We start from the raw sequence: 7,616 nt of genomic DNA, 5'->3' as shown, positions 1-7,616 counted from the left end.
ATTTGACATGAGTGTTTTTGTTTCACTTTTGACACGTAATACTTAAATAGTGGAGGAGATATTATGTTGCCGTGGGCTCGAACTCTGCAAGAAGTTAAAAATCTTTTTTGACTAAAACACAACTGGAACCCTGAGTAAGGCATGTATAAAATTTGAATGAAATTGGTTGCGTAGTTCTCGAGTTTTAGGGATTCACACACACAGACAGACAGACAGACAGACAGACAGACACACATTCTCATTTTTATATATATAGATTAAAACTGATACATACATACATACATACATACATACATACATACATACATACATACATGCATATATAAGAGTGAGGGAACAAACAAAAGAAAGTAGCACTCAGTACATGCATCTTTTAGTAACAGTTTGAATCAGATCCATTTGACTTAAAGCTTCATGGGAGTGTAAGACGAACCCAACTCATCAGATACTAGAACAAGTGTAACAGATTTATGATTTATGACCGACCAAATCCACTCACAAGGCTTTGATCGGTCTGAGGCTATACTAGAAGACACTTGCCGAAGGTGTCACGCAGTTGGACTGAACCTGGAACCATGTAGTTGAGAAGCAAGCTTCTTACCACACAGTCACTCCTGTGCCTGTTGCCATATATATATATATATACACACACACAACATACATATATATGTATACCACACACACACACACACACGTGTATATGTGTACATATGTGTGTGTGTATATAAACTTATAAAAAGCCCTTTCTATTCATTTTTTAAAATATATAGTACTGTACTAAGGTTTTCTTTTTTTTATTCTACTATGTATCTATTTATATCTCTCCTTCCCTCTCTCTCTCGTATATGTGTGCAAGAGAAAGAGAAAGAGAGAGAGAGAGAGAGAGAGAGAGAGAGAGAGAGAGAGAGAGAGAGAGAGAGAGAGAGAGAGAGAGAGAGAGAGAGAGAGAGAGAGATGGGAGAGAGAAAGAGGGAGAGAACAGTTGTCTGACTGAGATACGAGAGAGAAATATACTGAAAAATATAACTGAAGGCTAGAAACGAAGTTAGGAGGAAGATAAACAAGAGGTATGTGCAGACAGGTAAAACTTTACCGTATTTGTATTAAGTATGCAAAACACCCCTCTCACCCACCAGGTATTCCCCTGCTGCAGAATTTAGTAACTGAAGAAATTTATAATAGTCTGGAGAGATAAATCGTAAATACAGGCATCCCCCCGAATTACCGAGGTACTGCGTTCTTGAAACACTTGTCTTCTGGTTGAGTTTGGTCTATATTTATTAAATTCTAAATTACGTTTTATGTATTTGCTTTGCAAGTTTCTTGGTGTGAAATCGTGTGTTGAAACAGATATTGTTATATTTGGGGATGGCCATGTTTTGCCGCTTTGAATTAGAGAATGGACTAAATAGAACAAGAGGAAATACGCGAGATAAAGAGTCGTGTCGTTGGAGAGGTCACAGGAGGTGTGACGAAAGAGCTTTTGTCAAAGAAATTAAAATGATAACAACAACAGCAATAATAATAATAATAATAATAATAATAATAATAATAATAATAATAATAATAATAATAATAATCATAATAATAATAATAATAATGATAATAAGGCGCACAGAGTTGCGCTCGGTAGTGAAGTGAAAGCACGTTATAAAAATAAAACTACTGAACAATAATAATAATAATAATAATGATAATAAAGAAAAGAAATGGAAAAACTTTCAAAATACAAAGACCTGGAAATAGAGGTAACTCAAATGTGGAATCTAAAAACAGAAACAATTCCTATCATAGTAGGTGCCTTAGGTATAATAAAAAAATATTCAGACAAATACATAACAAAAACACCAGGACTTATAAATATATATAACATACAGAAAATTGCACTACTGGGCACTGCACACATCCTACGCAAAACACTTTCAATACAGTAACCATAAGAGCACCACAGCAAACCACAGCACATACCCAAGGTGCACAGAGCTGCGCTCGGTAGTGAAGTGAAAGCACGTTATAAAAATAAAACTACTGAACAATAATAATAATGCTGAAGTGAAGGCCAATCGTATAGTGCGCGGGTTTAATAGGCAAAATATGACCATCCCCAAATATAACAATAATAAATTCTCTGTTATATAGAAGTTGGTGAATACAGACGTCAAGGGAAAATATGTTTCGCATTAAAGAACTCCACCGAATGACAAGATTTTTACGAAATGCTGTTTCCGTAACGGAGGGGAAGTCCATAAAGTAGAAACTAGCTTGTTTGCAGTGGAGGAGCTGGAGGTGATGATGATGATGATGATGATGATGATGATGATGATGATGATGATGATGATGATGATGATGATGATGATGAAGGAGGGGAAGGGGAATGGGGAGGAAGGGGAGGAAAAGAAGAAGAAAAAGAAAGAGGAGGGAAAGAAGAAGAAAGAGAAAGAGGAGGAGAAGAAGGAGAAAAGAAAAAAGAGAAAGAAAGAGAGGGAGAGGAGAGAGAGAGAGAGAGAGAAGACGTTTCTCAGCAATGCTCCTTATCGGAAGAAGGAATTCTGGAGATAGCTAGATATGAAAATGTTTATTTTATGTAAAACCATGCGAAAAACAAACAAATTTTCACTGAAAGAGCATTCAAGGCATATAAGTTGAAGATAAAATTTATTTTTGCATGAAAATGCTGATAGTGACTTCGAAGTTGGTTCACTTCATTAGACTGTGGTCTAGATGGAAAAGTATGCAAGAAGAGAAAGGAACAGATACATACATACATACATACATACTTACGTACATGCATGGAAAACTATACATACAAACGACCAGATACATACATACATAAGTATGTTCGTACGTACGTACATATATACATACATACATACATACATACATACATGCATACATACATACATACATGCATACCTACACATACCTACCTACCAACCTACCTACCTACCTACCTACCTACTTACATACATACATACATACGTACGTACGTGCGTACATACATACATACATACATACATGCATACATAAATGGTGGCTATCAACTCGTAGACAAAGTATGACCACCACTAACAAATTAACTTATCCTAAGAGATAAAAACAATGGCTATCAGAAATGCCTAAGCAGAAATTTAAAGTCAATAGCAGTCAATAACAATAACATCACTAAGACTCACCAATAAAACCAAATAGTCCGGAATTATGCACGAGAAAAATCTCTGGCTTCACAAGAAGGGAAGTTTTATTTCGGAAATTCCTCTTCCTAGAGAGAAGTAAAAAATGAACGATCAGGAGTCTCTCAACTCCAGCAACTAGATGGCTGTTGACTGTAATGAGTCAACATAAAGTCCAACACCAGAAAAGAAAATACCCATGCTGAACTATTGAGAAATCTACAGTTACTCTACTCAGATTACAAGTAAAAAATGAACGATCAGGAGTCTCTCAACCCCAGCAACTAGATGGCTGTTGACTGTAATGAGTCAACATAAAGTCCAACACCAGAAAAGAAAATACCCATGCTGAACTATTGAGAAATCTACAGTTACTCTACTCAGATTACAAATTCAGATTTTATAACTGTGATTATTGGGGGCACTGGGATGTGTAAAACACTGCCTAAATACCAATCTTGAGGAATAAGGCTTCTCAAAACCAGAAAGAAGAAAACTGATTTGAAGACTACAGACCCAAGCCATCGCTGGAACTGTAAAACTCTGTAAGACTTTCCAGAAGTTTAATAATTTTATATGCGTACGTCTAGACATGCAAATATATGCATGAGAGTACATACATAAAACTAGAAAAGCACTCGGAGAGCGCAGACCTCAGCCAAGCTCATTTTAAGATTGATACGCGAATAAAATTACTAATAAAGAAACGAAAATGAAGTTTGGAAACAGCAACGCCACCATAGGTTACGTGGAAACGATGAACGTGTTTTCAAGGGAGATAAGCAAAGAACGTAACATTGTAATATTTCATGTAAAGTAAATATAACCAAATGAAAAATCCTTCAAGAATCCATAAAAATTCCCGGATCACTACCAAAATTTCATCATCTGTTCCTTGTGTCATTACCAACTTTTCCTGCAAGCTTCATCAAATACCGTTCACAACTTTTTGAGTTATTTTGCACACAGACGGACAAACCAACGCTGATGAAAACATAATCTCCTTCCTTGGCGGAGGTAACAAAACATACAAACCTGCATATGCATTGACTCTAAATACTGCACATATACACACATACATGCAAAAATACTCTGTTGATGTTGTTGAAATTCCAATGAAGGAATCATAGATCTTGGTTAGAAACCAACTCTTATCTTATTGGCAGGAAGTCTTAAAATAAAACTGAATAATTACATACATACATACATACATACATACATACATACATACATAGGCACGCCGTTGGTTACGGCGCTAAGGGTTCCAGTTAATCCGATCAATGGAACAGCTTGCTTGTGATATCAATATACAAATGTCTGAGCACTCAACACACACATGTATGTACTCTTAACGTAGATCTCCGAGAGATTCAGCCTGACACAGGATGTGATAAGGCTGGCCCTTTGATATACAGGCACTACTCATTTTTGCCAGCTGAGTGGACTGGAAATAACGAGACATAATGTGTCTTACTCAAGGACACAACGCATCGCCAGAAATTGAACTCACGACCTTACGATCGTGAGTCGAATTCCCTAACCATTAAGCCACGTGCCTTCACATATACATACATACATACATACATACATACATACATTGTTGTTGTTGGCACTCCGTCGCTTACGACGTCGAGGATTCGAGTTGATCCGATCAATGGAACAGCCTGCTCGTGAAATTAACGTGCAAGTGGCTGAGCACTCCACAGACACGTGTACCCTTAACGTAGTTCTCGGGGAGATTCAGCGTGACACAGTGTGACAAGGCTGACCCTTTGAATTACAGGCACAACAGAAACAGGAAGTAAGAGTGTGAGAAAGTTGTGGTGAAAGAGTACGGCAGGGTTCGCCACCATCCCCTGCCGGAGCCTCGTGGAGCTTTGGGTGTTTTCGCTCAATAAACACGCACAACGCCCGGTCTGGGAATCGAAGCTGCGATCCTATGACCGCGAGTCCGCTGCCCTAACCACTGGGCCATTGCGCCTCCATACATACATACATACATACATGCTGATTGCTCCACACCTTCCGTCTCTTTGTGCTTCCACATCGTCAATGACATTTCTGACTTTCCATCAATGACTTCTCAGATGACTACCAAGTCTTCCTGCAGAGCCGCATGGCTTGAAGCATAAGTGAGTGACAATTGTTATAACTCACTGTTATGTTTCCAAGTGTCATCACTTTTTCATCACCATAGGGCTTTCAGTAGATTGAATGACAAATGAAGTTACCATAAAGAGACAGCTGTACATCAACTGGATTATAGTGATAAACTATGGTACAACACGAATAACACTTCCTGACTCTCAGTGATCGGTACCTAGTGGCAAGCAGGAGCGAGATTACCAATAATCATGTGAAACTGCAGGTTTTACACAAGAGGATTTCTCTCAAGGAAGGATGCTCTGATAACAGCTGGGGGTCTTCGTCACTTGACCCTTCTAACCTCTTCTATTTCACCAAAAGCTAGTATTACGATAACAAGTACCACCAACGAAATCCACTGTTCTCAACGATATGTCTATCCTACTGGACAGTTATAAAAACAAGAACCCCCAAGTAAAAGTCAGTTAGTGAGTTAGTGAGAACGGAGTCTGGCTGACTCGCTGAACAAAACGCTGTCGCAAAAGAAAAGGGCACAAAAGGAAAACCATGGTAACTCACCAATGAAGCAGTTGTTTCGTCCCACTTACACACATGAACCAAAACATAGTGCCTTTAAAGATGTTCTCATGTCTGTGCCCTTTCAGCTCTGTTTCTCGACTCTGTGTACGTCGGATGTCAACTCATGCTCTCTGCGCTCTTGTCAGGCGCAACTCGTGTCTGTTCGACCCCAGGATGGTCACGAAATTAATAGAGAAAATTATCTGCCTCGCGCATCACTCCAGCATGCTACTGTGTCTTTCTTGCTAACTTAGTAAATGCCCACGACAACAACGCCAGACACAATTCACATCTGCACTCTTTTCAAGGCATTTTCACACAAAATGCAATCCTGAAAGAAAACTTTTGCTGATATCATGGATTGAGGATGCACACACTCACTCACCTCAGCTTATTCCCCAGCTGCAGCACTTTCTTTCGTACTTATGTATATGCCTTTACACGCTCACTCACTGCCTCAGTCACGCAACAGCTGGCACATTCTGCACTCATGCGCACGCTCGTTCACTCTGCCTCAGTCGCCCACCAACCGGCATATTTTGCATTCTGCACAAGCAAAGCGACACCGCTATTCGGACGCACACGAATAGATACTTACTTGTCCCGTATACCTTCTCAAGATTCTCTCTCCTGATATGCACAATTTTTCTCAGCCTTGCATCGCATTCACTAACAACAAAATACTTTTCACAATTGAATGTCACCTTGTCTTCAAATGCATTTTTGTATGAATGCATTCTTTTCCCTAGATCGTTCGTTTCGTTTCCTTGGAACCTCACTGGGGAGGGGAGTGATGTAGTGGATCTTGCAGGCATGATGTAGATTCGATCCTTAGATAGCCAGATTTAAATTAACAGAACTTTTCTCACGGTAAAAGAATAGTTTTTCTGTGACAGCAGTTTACATTTATCAGATGCCTTAGCTAAGGAAATTAATGCCTTCGCCACTTGACTCTTCTAATCTCTTCTATTTCACTAAAAGCTAGAATTAAGATAACAAGTACCACCAACGAAATCCATTGTTCTCAACGATATGTCTATCCTTCTGGGTAGTTATAAAAACAGGAACTCCCAAGCAAAAGTTAGTTAGTTGGTGACAACTCGAGTTAGTGGGAACCCGAGTTAGAGAGAGCGACCATCAGTTAGTGAACAGACAACTAGCCATGGCTACAAGCAGCCAGCTACTAAAGACAAATGGTCAGAGGGGGGAAGAAGTTTACAATCAGCGACTATGAGACCCAACTTCCTTCGACTCTACAACTCTCACTAGCTCACTTTATTGTCTCTTACAACATCACTCTATCTCTATCTGTAATTATTACTACACAATGACGAGAACACAAACACAAACTATACAAAGAAAATCTACGACATCTATCTATACTTTGCATGCTTTACGATTTTATCACCTGCCCGTCGAGGCAAAGTATTTTTACAATATAATGGTAAAATAAATATTTTCTTTACAACTGCAATCACTGTTCTTTCAACTTTACAAAATGGCAATCAACGAAGAGCCAATCCTTACAAACTGATTATGACTCTGACGTTCTATACTATTGTTTACAAAATAAACTTCTACCGTTACAAATTAGTGACCCTACCGTTACATATGTGTGTGTGTGTGTGTGTGTGTGTGTGTGTGTGTGTGTGTGTGTGTGTGTGTATTTATTTATTTATTTATTTATATATGACTTAACTACAGATGTGTACCTCCACCCCAACTTTGTTGCCTCATAACTTCCAGACAAATGGATACATTTTAACGAAATTTTCAACAAAT

Source organism: Octopus bimaculoides, chromosome 11, assembly GCF_001194135.2.
Source record: "Octopus bimaculoides isolate UCB-OBI-ISO-001 chromosome 11, ASM119413v2, whole genome shotgun sequence".
NCBI classification, from domain to species: Eukaryota; Metazoa; Mollusca; class Cephalopoda; order Octopoda; family Octopodidae; genus Octopus; species Octopus bimaculoides.
This window is presented reverse-complemented; position numbering follows the sequence as displayed.